Consider the following 14,406-nt stretch of genomic DNA (forward strand, 5'->3'; position numbering starts at 1 on the left):
TGTGATGCCCAAAGGCGGTGATGTCATACCACGCCCGACGTAGTTCGACCGTGTGTGCTTCCCAAAGGCAAGATGGCATTCCACGCCTGACGTCGTTCGACCGTGTGTGTTGTCCAAAGACGGTGATGGCATGTCACGCTTGATGTCGTTCAACCGTGTTTGCCGTCCAAGGGCTATTATGGCATGCCCCGCAAGACGTCGTTCGATCGTCTGTGCTACCCAAAGGCGATGATGGCATGCCACGCCTGACATCGTTCAACCGTGTGTGCTGTACAAAGGCGGTGATGTCATGCCACGCCTGACGTAGTCCAACCGTGTGTGCTGCCCAAGGGCGGTGATGTCATGCCATGCCCGACGTCGTCCGATCGTGTTCTGTCCTATGGCAGTGATCTCATGCCATGCCCCACGTCGTCCTACCGTGGGTGCAGTCCAAGGGCGGCGATTACATGCCACGCCAGACGTTATTCGACCTTGTGTGCTATCTAAGGGCGGTGATTGCATGCCACACCCGATGTCGTCAGACTGTTTGTGCTGCCCAAAGGCGATGATAGCATGCCACGCCCGACTTCGTCTGACCGTGTGTGCTGTCCCAAGACGGTGATGGCATGCCATGCTCTACGTCGTTCGATCGTGTTTCCTGTCCAAGGGTGATAATGGCATGCCACGCCTTACGCCGGCCAACTGTGTCAGCTAGTCCAAAGGCGATAATGAATGCCACGCCCGACGTCGTTCAACCTTGTTGCCGGTCTAACAGTTTGTGCTACCCAAAGGTGATGATCGCATGCCACACCCGACGTCGTTCGACCGTGTGTGCTTTCCAAAGGAGGTAATGGCATGTCGTGCCCGACGTTGTTCGACCGTGAGCGCTGTCTAAAGGAGGTGATGTCCTGCCACGCGCGACGTCTTTCGACCGTGTGTTCTTCCCAAAGGCAATGCTGGAATGCCACGCCCGACGTCGTTCAACCGTGTGTGCTGCCCAAAGGTGATGTTTGCATGCCACGTCGGCATCATTCGACCATTTGTGCTTCCCAAAGAAGATGATGGCATGCCACGCCCGACGTCATCCGACCATGTGTGCTGTCCAAGGGAGGTGATGGCATGCCACGCCCGACGTTGTCTAACCGTCTGTGCTGCCCAAAGGAGATGATAGCAAGCCACGCCCGACGTCGTCCTTCCGAGTGTGCTATCCCAAGGCGTTGATGGCATGTCACGCTCTATGTCGTTCTACCGTGTTTCCCGTCCAAAGGCGATGATGGCATGCCACGCCTGATGCCGTCCGATAGTGTCAGCTAGTCCAAAGGCGATGATGGCATGCCACGCCTGACATCGTTCAACCTTGTTTGCCGTTCAAGGGCTATGATGGCACGCCACGCCCGACTTCGATTGACCGTGTGTGCTGTCTAAAGGCGATGATGGCATGTCACGCCCGACGACGTTTGACCGTGTGTGATGCCCAAAGGCGGTGATGTCATACCACGATCGACGTCTTTCGACCGTGTGTGCTTCCCAAAGGCAAGATGGCATGCCACGCCCGACGTCGTTCGACCGTGTGTGCTGTCCAAAGGCGGTGATGGCATGTCACGCCAGACGTTGTTCGACCGTGTTTGCCGTCCATGGGCTATTATGGCATGCCCCGCCCGACGTCATTCGATCGTGTGTGCTGCCCAAAGGCGATAATGGCATGCCACGCCCGACGTCGTTCGACCGGGTGTGCTGTACAAAGGCAGTGATATCATGCCACGCCTAACGTAGTTCGACCGTGTGTGCTGCCCAAGGGCGGTGATGTCATGCCATGCCCGACGTCGTCCGATCGTGTGCTGTCCTATGGCGGTGATGTCATGCCATGGCCGACCATGCGTGCAGTCCAAGAGCGGTGATCTCATGCCATGCCCGACCATGCGTGCAGTCCAAGAGCGGTGATCTCATGCCATGCCCCACGTCCTCCCACCGTGGGTGCAGTCCAAGGGCGGCGATGGCATGCCACGCCAGACGTCATCCGACCTTGTGTGCTATCCAACGGCGGTGATGGCATGCTACACCCGATGTCGTCCGACTGTTTGTGCTGCCCAAAGGCGATGATAGCATGCCACGCCCGATGTCGTCTGACCGTCTGTGATGTCCCAAGGTGGTGATGGCATGCCACGCTCTACGTTGTTCGACCGTATGCGTTGTCCAAAGGCGGTGATGTCATGCCACGCTCGACATCTTTCGACCGTGTGTGCTGCCCAAAGGCGATGCTGGCATGCCACGCCTGACGTCGTTCGATGGTGTGTGCTGCCCAAAGGTGATGTTGGCATGCCACGCCCGACGTCGTTCTACCGTTTGTGCTTCCCAAAGGAGATAATGGCATGCCACGCCGACGTAGTTCGACCATGGTGCTGCCCAAAGGGGATGATGGCATGCGACGCCCGACGTTATTTAACCGTGTGTGCTGTCCAAAGGCGGTGATGACATGTCACGCCTGACGTTGTTTGACCGTGTGTGCTGCCTAAATGCAGTGATGTCATGCCACGCCCGACGTCATTCGATCGTGTGTGCTGCCCAAAGGCGATGATGGTATGCCACGCCCAACGACGTTCAACCGTGTGTGACGTCCAAGGGTGGTGATGTCATTCCACGCCTGACGTCGTTCGACCATGCGTGCCGTCCAAGGGCAGTGATGTCATGCCAGGCCCGACGTCGTTCGACCGTGTGCTGTCAAAGGGCGGTGATGTCATGCGACGCCCGACGTCGTCCAACCGTGCATGCAGTCCTAGGACGGTGATTTTTATGCCATGGCTAACGTCGTTCGACTGTTTGTGCTGCCCAAAGGCAATAATGGCATGCCACGCCAGACGTCGTTCTACCGTGTGTGCTGCCCAAAGGCGATAATGGAATGTCACGCTCGACGTCGATCGACCGTGTGTGCTGTCCAAAGGCGGTGTTGGCATGTCACGCTCGACGTTATTCGACCGTGTGTTTTGTCCAAAGGCGGTGATGTCATGACACGCCCAACGTCGTTCGACCGTAAGAGCTGCCCAATGGCGATGATGGCATGCCACACTCAACAACGTTCGACCGCGTGTGCTGTCCAAAGGCGGTGATGGCATGTCACGCCTGACGTCGTTCGACCGTGTTGGCCGTCCAAGGGATATGATGGCATACCACGCCCGACGTCGTTCGACCGTGTGGGCTGTCCAATGGCGGTGTTGGCATGTCACGCCCGACGTCATTCAACCGTGTGTGCTGTCAAAAGGCGGTGATGTAATGCCACGCCCATCGCCGTTCGACCATGTGTGCTGCCCAAAGGCGATGATAGCATGCCACGCCCGACGACGTTCGACCGTGTGTGCTGTCCAAAGGCGGTGATGGCATGTCACGCCTGACGTCGCTTGACCGTGTTTGCCATCTAAGGGATATTATGGCATGCCACACCCGACGTCATTCAATCCTGTGTGCTGCCCAAAGGCGGTGATGGCATGTCACGCCTGACGTCGTTTGACCGTGTTTGCCCTCCAAGGGATATGATATCATGCCACGCGCGATGTCGTCTGACCGTGCGTGCAGTTTAATGGCGCTGATGTCATGCCATGCCACGCGTAGTTCTACCGTGTGTGCTGTCCAAAGGTAGTGATGTCATGCCACGCCCCCCATAGTCTGACCATGCGTGCAGTCCAAGAGCGGTGATCTCATACCACGCCCGACGTTGTCCTACCGTGTGTGTTGTCCAAGGGCGGTTATGGCATGCCACGCTCGACGTCATCCGACCATGTGTGCTGTCCAAGGGCGGTGATGGCATGCCACGCCCGACGTCGTCTTACCGTCTGTGCTGCCCAAAGGAGATGATGGCATGCCACGCCTGACGTCGTTCAACCGTGTGTGTTGTCTAAAGTCGGTGATATCATGTCACGCCTGACATCATTCTACCGTGTGTGCTGTCCAAAGGCGGTGATGTCATGCCACGCCCAATGTCGTTCGACCGTGTATGCTGTCCAAAGGAGGTGATGTCATGCCACGCCCGATGTTGTCCGACCATGCGTGGTGTCCAAGAGCGGCGATGTCATGCCCCGCCCGACGTTGCCGACCATGTGTGCTGTCCAAAGGTGGTGATGTCATGCCACGCTCGACGTAGTCCGACAAAGCGTGCAGTCCAAGAGCGGTGATCTCATGCCACGCCCGTCGTCGTCCTACCGTGTGTGCTGTCCAAGGGCAGTGATGGCATGCCACGCCCGATGTCATCCGACCATGTGTACTGTCCAAGGGCGGTGATGGCATGCCACACCTGACATCGTCCTTCCGTGTGTGATGTCCCAAGGCGTTGATGTCATTCCACGCTCTACGTCATTCGACCATGTGTCCTGTCGAAGGGCGATGCTGGCATGCCACGCCTGACGCCGTCCGATGGTGTAAGCTAGTCCAAAGGCGATGATGACATGCCACGCCCGACGTCATTCAACCTTGTTTGCCGTTCAATGGCTATAATGGCATGCCACGACCGAGTTCGTTCGATCGTGTGTGGTGTCCAAGGGCCATGATGGCATGCCATGCCCGACGATGTCGACCGTGCATACTGCCCAAAGGAGATGATGGCATTCCACACCCGACATCATTCGACCGCGTTTGCCGTCCAAGGTCAATGATGGCATGCAACGCCTGATGTCGTCCGACCGTTTGTGCTTCCCAAAGGTGATGATGGCATGCCATGCCCAGCATTGTTCGACCGTGTGTGCTGTCCAAAGGTGGGGATGGCATGTCACGCCTGACGTCGTTCGACCGTGTGTGCTGTCAAAAAGCGGTGATGTCAAGCCACGCTCGACGTCTTTCGACTGTGTGTGCTGCCTTAAGGCGATGCTGGCATGCCACGCCCGACGTCGTTCGACCGTGTGTGTTGCCCAAAGGTGATGATGGAATGCCACGCCCGACGTCGTTCGACCGTTTGTGCTGCCTAAAGGTGATGATGGAATGACATGCCCAGCGTCGTTCGACCGTGTGTGCTGTCCAAAGGCGGTGATGTCATGTCACGCCTGATGTCGTTCGACCGTGTTTGCCGTCCATGGGCTATGATGGCATGCCACGCCCGACGTCGTTCGACCGTGTGTGCAGCCCAAAGGAGATGATGGCATGCCACGCCCGACGTCGTTCAACCGTTGGTGCTGCCCAAAGGCGATGATTGCATGCCACGCCCGACGTAGTTAGACCGTGTGTGCTTCCCAAAGGTGATGATTGCATGCCACGCCCGACGTTGTTCGACCGTGTGCGCTGTCCAAAGGCGGTGATGATATTTCACGCCAAACGTCGTTTGACCGTGTGTGCTGTCCAAAGGCGGTGATGTCATGCCACGCCTGACGTCTTTCGACTGTGTGCGGCCCAAAGGCGATGATAGCATGCCCTACCTGACGTCGTTCGACCGTGTCTGCTGTCCAAAGGCGGTGATGGCATGTCACGCCTAACGTCGTTCGACCGTGTTTGCCGTCCATAGTGTGACGTCCCGCCATCCATTCAGGCTGAACGCCACCAAACTGGGCAGCCAGCAGGCGCAGCAGGCGCAAGGGTGCAGGCTGACCAAGCAGGTCAGCAGCCAAGGGGGCCAGCATCAGGTGAAGAGACAGCCGTTACAACAGTTTTACCTGTTACGGCAGTTACAACCGTTACAGCTGTTACACATGGTAGTGGGACGGCAGTTTCGTCAGTTTCAAGCTTTTGGGAGGCTTGTGCAGATCATGGGGCAGACTAGGAGCATCTAGGAGTCCTTTTTGGAAGACTTAGATGCTTGTCTTGTAGGCATAATCTTAGGAACTTGTATAGTTTATTTACTAACTCTTAGGCAGCATTAGAGTAGTATAAATAGTAGATTATTTTACTTGTAAAGCATCCAATCATTTTTCAAGTAATAGAAGTTCCTTCTTCCAAAGTTCTGTCTTATTTCTTATTTTCTTAGCGATCCGAGTTTTAGGCTTACTTGAGTTTGCAAGAACGTGCAAGAATCGTGAGTAAACCGTCAAGTGCCTCACGGAAAATTGTCCGAATCAAAAAGTCCGTGACGGTTGGTATCAGAGCAGGATCATCGTAAGAGAATTACGAGCAAGAAGGGAAAGAACAAGAAGGGCAACGAACCCAGTCTGCCCAACCCTCCACCAGGCGACTTGCCAACAGGCAGTCTCACACCAGGCGGTCTGCCATCAGGCAGTATCCCACCAGGCGGTCTGCCATCAGGCAGTGTCCCATCAGGCGGTCTGCCATCAGGCAGTCTACCATCAAGCGATCTGCCACCAAATGATCCTCCACCAGGCGACGGACAAACATCTTTCCAGGAGAATATAGATGAGGAAAGTGAAGACGATGTCAGCGAAGACGTTATAGACGTCACTGTTGGACATGAATGGATTGCCAGCGTTGAGAGGGCAAGGCTTGCTGTTGAGATTTTGGGGCAGCGCTTGAATGGGTTGAGCAGCGATGTCAAAAATCTTGAAGAAAATTCCCTTGAAGAAGTTAACACCATCCGGAAGGAGTTGGATCTACGCAAGCGGACTGAATTGGAGTTGAAGGAATCCATTACATCCTTGGAGTTCAGGTTGTGGACGCCACTACGACGATCCAGACACTGAAGAACAAGGTAGTAGCCCTCGAAGAAGAGAGGGAGATTGGAGCATCAACATCATTTGGCCAGGAAAGGGAGTCCAGAGTCGAGGTTCCCAAGCCACCAACATTCAAGGGTGTCCAAGACGCCCTAGAGGTAGGCAATTTCTTATGGCACTTGGAAAATTATTTCAGGTGTAATCAGGTCAGGAGCGATGCAAACAAGATCAACACTGCCGTGTTGTATATTTCCGACGTAGCCATGTTGGGGTGGAAACGCAAAGATGCCGATATCAAGAGGGGCACACGCACCATCGACACATGGGAACAATTCCTTGAGGAATTCAAGAAAGCTTTCTTCCCCAACAATGCTGTTTATGAAATTGAACGCAAGCTCCGGGAGTTGAAGTAGACGGGATGTTTTAGGGCCTATGTGAAAGAGTTCACAATCTTGAACCTCCAGATTCCCCAACTCATGGAGGATGACATGTTGTTCACCTTCATGGACGGGCTGCAGAATTGGGCGAGGACCGAGTTAGAGCGGCGTCATGTAAAAACCATCGATGAGGCCATCACTCAGGCCGAGACCTTGACAGATTTCAAACATGATCGTTTGGACAAGGCGAAGGGCAAGGAGGCAAAGGGCAATCAAGCTAAAGGCGGGGGAGACCGTGGCCGAGGCAGAGAACAGTCGGCACAACCCAAGCAGCAAGACACACCCAAGTCCGATGACAGATGGTTTGAATGTCGTAAATTCTCGGAGAAGCGGACGCAGTCCAGCAGAGGAGACGGGTGCTATATATGTGGCGGACCACACGGTTACGCCAGGTGCCCAGAGATGAAGAGTCTTAGTGCCATCGTCCGTGAGCGGAAGGAAAAGGAGGCACAAGACAAGGCGAAACCGGCAGACACCACTCAGTTGGCATGGTTGGAATCTGTGGTGCCATAGCAAAGCAGGCTGACAACCCGGGGGATTTCAGCACACAATATGTGGATATCTCCATCAATGGGCAAGCATTTCGAGCCATGGTAGATTCCGGGGCTGAGTCTAACATCATGACCAAGGCGGCGGCAGAGAAGTTGGGACTGAAAATTGTTCCAAGCAACAATCGCCTCAAAATGGTCAATGCCCCACCAACTCCCGTGTGTGGAATTGCTCAAGGGGTCAGCATCACTTTGGGACGGTGGAAAGGTAAGACAAACTTTACCGTAGCTCCTTTGTATATATCCGATGTCATTCTTGGGCAGGAATTCTTTCAACATTGCCACACGATGATTGATCCCTACCTTCAACAACTCATGGTGATGGAGGGGGAAGGGTCTTGTATGGTGCCTCTTATTAGGGTGCCGAAGAAAGACGGATATGCCCAACTGTCGGCCATGCAAATTTTGAAGGGCCTGAAGAAAGGAGCGCCAACCTTTTTAGCCACCATCGCAAGTTCGAGTGAAGACCATGGTGCTATGCAGCCACTGCCACCTATCATAGAATCTGTTTTGCAGGAAAACAGCTATGTGATGCCGGAGGAGCTGCCGAAGACACTACCTCCGAGGCGCGAGGTAGATCATATGATTGAGTAGGAGGCGGGAGCCAAGTCACCTGCGCTTGCACCTTATCACATGGCTCCGCCTGAATTAGAAGAACTAAGGAAGCAATTGAAAGAGCTCCTCGAAGCAGGTCATATTCGTCCATCCAAGGCACCCTATGGAGTGCCGGTGCTGTTTCAGAAGAAGAAAGATGGGTCGATGCGTGTATGCATTGATTACAGGATGCTCAACAAGATCACAATTCGGAACAAGTATCCAATCCCGCTGATCGCAGATTTGTTTGATCGTCTTGGAGAAGCCAAATACTTCACCAAAATGGATCTCCGGAAAGGCTACTATCAAGTGCGCATTGCAGAGGGGGATGAGCCAAAGAGAGCATGCGTGACAAGGTATGGAGCATTCGAATGGTTGGTGATGCCCTTCGGCTTAACCAACGAACCTACCACATTTTGCACGCTGATGAACAAGATTTTGCATCCTTACTTGGACCATTTCGTAGTGGTGTACTTAGATGACATAGTCGTCTATAGTAGCACTTTGCAGGAGCATGTAGAGCACTTGAAGAAGGTCTTCAAAGTCTTGCGGGAAAATCAGCTCTATGTCAAGCGGGAGAAGTGCGAGTTCGCCCAACCAAAGATACATTTCTTGGGCCATGTGATCAGCCAAGGTGAGGTTCGTATGGACGAGGCAAAGGTAAAGGCGATCCAAGATTGGGAAGCGCCTACGAAAATGACCGAGCTACGTTCTTTTCTTGGACTTGCTAATTATTATCGCAGGTTCATCAGCGGGTACTCCGCTATTGCTACACCACTGACCGAGCTGCTGAAGAAGAACAGGCCTTGGTTGTGGAGTGAGGAATGCGAGGAAGCGTTCGAGGGTCTTAAGTCTGCGGTTACTCAAGAGCCAGTCTTGATGCTGCCTAACTTCACCAAGACCTTCGAAATCTATATGGATGCTTCTGATTTTGCCATTGGGGGAGTCTTGATGCAGGAGAAGCACCCCATAGCATTCGAAAGCCGGAAGCTGAATGAAGCGGAACGACGGTACACTGTGCAGGAGAAGGAGATGACGGCCATTGTGAATTGTCTACGCACATGAAGGCATTATCTACTAGGCTCCAAATTTGTAGTAAAAACTGACAATGTTGCCACTAGTTATTTTCAGTCGCAGAAGAAGATCACACCAAAGCAGGCTCGTTGGCACGATTTCTTAGCGGAATTTGACTACAACTTGGAGTACAAACCAGGAATGGGCAATGTGGTAGCCGATGCATTGAGCAGAAAGATTGAATTAGCGGCCATCTCCTCAGTCCGTAGTGAGTTTCAAGGCGCAATCAAAGATGGTATGCAACGCGATCCGGAAGCCAAGAAGATTATGGAGCTGGCTGCTCAAGGACAAACCAAACGGTTTTAGGTAGAAGACGGATTCTTGCTTACCACTGGCCGGAGGATCTATGTACCAAAGTTAGGGTTCATCAGGCGGTGTATTATCAAGGAAAGCCACGACACTTCGTGGGCTGGGCATCCGGGACAGAAGAGAACGAGGGCGTTAGTGGAGGCCTTCTATTTCTGGCCACGTATGCGGGAAGAGATCGAGAAGTATGTGCAGACTTGTCTAGTGTGCCAGCAAGACAAGGTAGAGCAAAGGCAACCAGGAGGGCTGTTGGAGCCATTACCCATAGCTTATCGTCCATGGGAGAGCATATCTATGGATTTCATTACTTCTTTGCCAAAGTCAAACGGGTTTGGCACTATTATGGTCGTAGTAGATAGATTTTCCAAATATGCTACATTCATGCCTGCCACAGCCGGTTGTACTGCTAAGGAAGCTGCACAATTGTTCTTTAAAAATGTTGTGAAGTATTGGGGGCTGCCGAGGTTCATCATTAGTGATCGGGATCCTCGTTTCACAGGGAACTTATGGAGTGAACTCTTCGAGATTCTTGGTTCAAAACTTCATTTCTCCACTAGTTTCCACCCCCAAACTGATGGCCAAACTGAAGGCGTCAACGCCTTGTTTGAATGCTATCTTAGGCACTATGTTAGTGCACATCAGAAAGATTGGGCTAAGCTCCTAGACATGGCGCAGTTTTCTTACAATTTGCATAGGAGTGAATCTACAGGGCGCACACCGTTCGAGTTAGCAACAGGCCAGCAACCCCAAACTCCGCACTCATTGCCAACTTTGTTCGAGGGGAAGAGTTTGGGCACTTACAACCTTGCCAAGGGTTGGGAAGAGCAACTCGATCTTGCCAAATCTTATTTGAGCAAGGCGGCAAGGAGGATGAAGAAGTTCGCCGACCTCAAGCGTCGTCCCACCAACTACAAAGAAGGTGATATGGTTTTGGTGAAGTTTAATCCGAGGCAGTTTAAGGCATTTAGGGGCATGCATCACAATCTGGTGCGGAAATATGAGGGTCCGTTCAAAATTATTGCAAGGTGGGTAAAATTTCATACAGGTTGGAGTTACCTCCACACTTCAAGATCCACCCGGTCTTTCATGCAAGCGTCCTTAAGCCTTATCATGAGGATAAGGACGATCCTAGCTGGAACAAGTCACAACAGCCCCCTATCACCGTTACTGCCTCGAATGATTGAGAAATTGAAGCTATCATAGATTACCAAGCCAAGCGGAAACGAGGACAGAAGGCTAGTGCCATGTTTCTCGTACATTGGAAGGGATAAACTCCGGAGGAAGCCACATGGGAGAAGTACGAAGACTTGTGGCAGTTCAAAGACAAAATTCAGGAGTTCTTGCAGCAATGCGTCGCGATCATCGCATCATGGGGTGGGGGAGATTGTGACGTCCCGCCATCCATTCAGGCTGAACGCCACCCAACTGGGCAGCCACCAAACGCAGCAGGCGCAAGGGTGCAGGCTGACCAAGCAGGTCAGCAGCCAAGGGGGCCAGCAGCAGGTGAAGAGACAGCCGTTACAACAGTTTTACCTGTTACGGCAGTTACAACCGTTACAGCTGTTACACATGGTAGTGGGGCGGCAGTTTCATCAGTTTCAAGCCTTTGGGAGGCTTGTGCAGATCATGGGGCAGACTAGGAGCATCTAGGAGTCCTTTTTGGAAGACTTAGAAGCTTGTCTTGTAGGCATAGTCTTACGAACTTGTATAGTTTATTTACTAACTCTTAGGCAGCATTAGAGTAGTATAAATAGTAGATTATTTTACTTGTAAAGCATCCAATCATTTTTCAAGTAATAGAAGTTCCTTCTTCCAAAGTTCTGTCTTACTTCTTATTTTCTTAGCGATTCGAGTTTTAGGCTTACTTGAGTTTGCAAGAACGTGCAAGAATCATGAGTAAGCCGTCAAGTGCCTCACGGAACATTGTCCGAATCAAAAAGTCTGTGACAATAGGCTATGATGGCATGCCACGCCCGATGTCGTTCGACCGTGTGTGCTGCCCAAAGGCGATGATGGCATGCCACGCCTGACGTCGTTCGACCGTGTGTGCTGTCCAAAGGTGGTGATATCATGCCACGCCCGACTTAGTCCTATCGTGTGTGCTGTCCATGGGCGGTGATGGCATGCCACGCCCAACATCATCTGACCATGTGTGCTGTCCAAGGGCGGTGATGGCATGCCACGCCCAACGTCGTCCGACCTTCTATGCTGCCCAAAGGCGATGATAGCATGACACACCCGACGTCGTCCTTCCGTGTGTGCTGTCCCTAGGATTTGATGGCATGCCACGCTCTACGTCGTTCGACCGTGTTTCTCGTCCAAGGGCGATGATGGCATGCCACGCTCGACACCATTCGACTGTGTCAGCTAGTCCAAAGGCGATGATGGCATGCCACGCCCGACGTCGTTCCACCGTGTGTGTTGTCTAAAGGCGTGATGTCATGTCATGCATGACGTCGTTCTACCGTGTGTGCTATCCAAAGGCGGTGATGTCATGCCACGCCCGACGTTGCTGACCGTGTGAGCAGTCCAAGGGCGGTGATGTTATGCCACGCCCGACATCGTTTGACCGTTTGTTCTGCCTTAAGGCGATGATGACATGCCACGCTCGATGTCGTTCAACCGTTTGTGCCTACCCCAAGGCGGTGATTTCATGCCACGCCTGGCGTCGTTAGACCGTGTGTGCTGTCCAAAAGCGGTGATGTCCTGCCACGCCTAACGTCTTTTGACCATTTGTAATTCCTTAAGGCGATGATGGCATGCCACGCCCGACATCGTTCGACTGTGTGTGCTGTCCAAAGGCGGTGATTGCATGTCACGCTTGATGTCGTTCCACTGTGTGTGCTGTCCAAAGGCGGTGATGTCATGCCACGCCCTATGTCGTTCGACTGTGTGTGCTGCCCAAAGGCGATGATGTCATGCCACGCCCGACGTAGATCGACCTTGTGTGTTGTTCAAAGGCGATGATGTCATGCAATGCCCGACGAAGTCCGACCGTGTGTGTTGTCCAAGGGCAGTGATGTCATGCCACGCCCGACGTCGTCTGATCATACGTGCAGTTCAAGGGCGGTGATGTCATGCCACGCCCGCCATTGTTTGACCATGTGTTATGTCCAAGGGCGGTGATGTCAAGCCACGCCCGACGTCGTCCGACTGTGTGTGCTGTCCAAGGGCGGTGATGTCATGCCACGCCTGACCTTAACGACCGTGTGTGTTTTCTAAGGGCGGTGATGTCATGCCACGCTCAACGTTGCCGGCTGTGTGCTTTCCAAGGGCGGTGATGTCATGCCACGCCTGAATTCGTCTGATCGTGCGTGCAGTCCAAGGGCGGTGATGTCATGCCATGGTATACGTCGTTCGACCGTATGTGCTGTCCAAGGGCGGTGATGTAATGCCACGCCCGACGACGATCGATAGTTTGTGCTTTCCAAGGGCGATGATGGCATGCCACACCCGCAGCCGTCCGACCGTCTGTGCTGCCCAAAGGAGATGATGGCATGCCACGCCTGACATCGTCCGACTGTGTGTGCCGTCCAATGGCGGTGATGGCATGCCACGCTTGATGTCGTCTGACCGTGCGTGCAGTTAAAGGGCGATGATGTCATGCCATGCCACGCGTCGTTCTACCGTATGTGCTGTCCAAAGGTGGTGATGTCATGCTACGCCCAACGTAGTCTGACCATGCGTGCAGTCCAAGAGCGGTGACCTCATACCACGCCCGATGTCCTCCTACCGTGTGTGCTGTCCAAGGGCAGTGATGGCATGCCACGCCCGACGTCATCCATCCATGTGTGCTGTCTAAAGGAGATGATAGCATGCCACGCCCGACGTCGTCCTTCCTTGTGTGCTGTCCTTAGGCGTTGATGGCATGCCACGCTCTACGTCGTTTGACCGTGTTTCCCATTCAAGGGCGAAGATGGCATGCCACGCCCGACGCCGTCCGACTGTGTCAGCTAGTCCAAAGGCGATGATGGCATGCCACGCCTGACGTCATTCAACCTTGTTTGCCGTTTAAGGGCGATGATGGCATGCCACGCCCGATTTCGTTCGACCGTGTGTTGTCTAAAGGCGGTGATGGCATGTCACGCCTGACGTCGTTTGACCGTGTATGCTGCCCAAAGGCGGTGATGTCATACCACGCCCGACATCTTTCGACCGTGTGTGCTTCCCAAAGTCAAGATGGCATGCCACGCCCAACGTCTATCGACCGTGTGTGTTGTCCAAAGGCGGTGATGGCATGTCACGCCTGACGTCGTTTGACCGTGTTTGCCATCCATGGGCTATTATGGCATGCCCCGCCAGACGTCATTCGACCGTGTGTGCTGCCCAAAGGCGATGATGGCATGCCACGCTCGACGTCGTTCGACCGTGTGTGTTGTACAAAGGCGGTGATGTCATGCCACGCCTGACGTAGTCCAACCATGTGTGTTGCCCAAGGGCAGTGATGTTATGCCATGCCCGACATCCTCCGACCGTGTGCTGTCCTATGGCGGTGATGTCATGCCACGCCTTACGTTGCTGATTGTCTGTGCAATCCAAGGGTGGTGATGTCATGCCACGCCCGACGTCGTTTGACTGTGCGTGCCGTCCAAGGGCGGTGATGTCATGCCACGCCCGACGTCGTTCAATCGTGTGTGCTTCCTCAAGGCAAGATGGCATGCCACGCCCGACGTCGTTCGACCTATTGTGCTGTCCAAAGGTGATGATGGCAAGCCACGCCTGACGTCATTCGACCGTGGGTGCTTTCCAAAGGCGGTGATGTCATGTCGCACTCGACGTCATTCGACCGTGTGCGCTGTCCAAAGGAAGTGATGTAATGCCATGCCCGACGTCTATCATCCGTGTGCTGCCCAAAGGCGATGCTGGCATGCCACGCCTTATGATGTTTGACCG

The sequence above is a fragment of the Solanum lycopersicum genome, chromosome 11 (assembly GCF_036512215.1).
Source record: "Solanum lycopersicum chromosome 11, SLM_r2.1".
NCBI classification, from domain to species: domain Eukaryota; kingdom Viridiplantae; phylum Streptophyta; class Magnoliopsida; order Solanales; family Solanaceae; genus Solanum; species Solanum lycopersicum.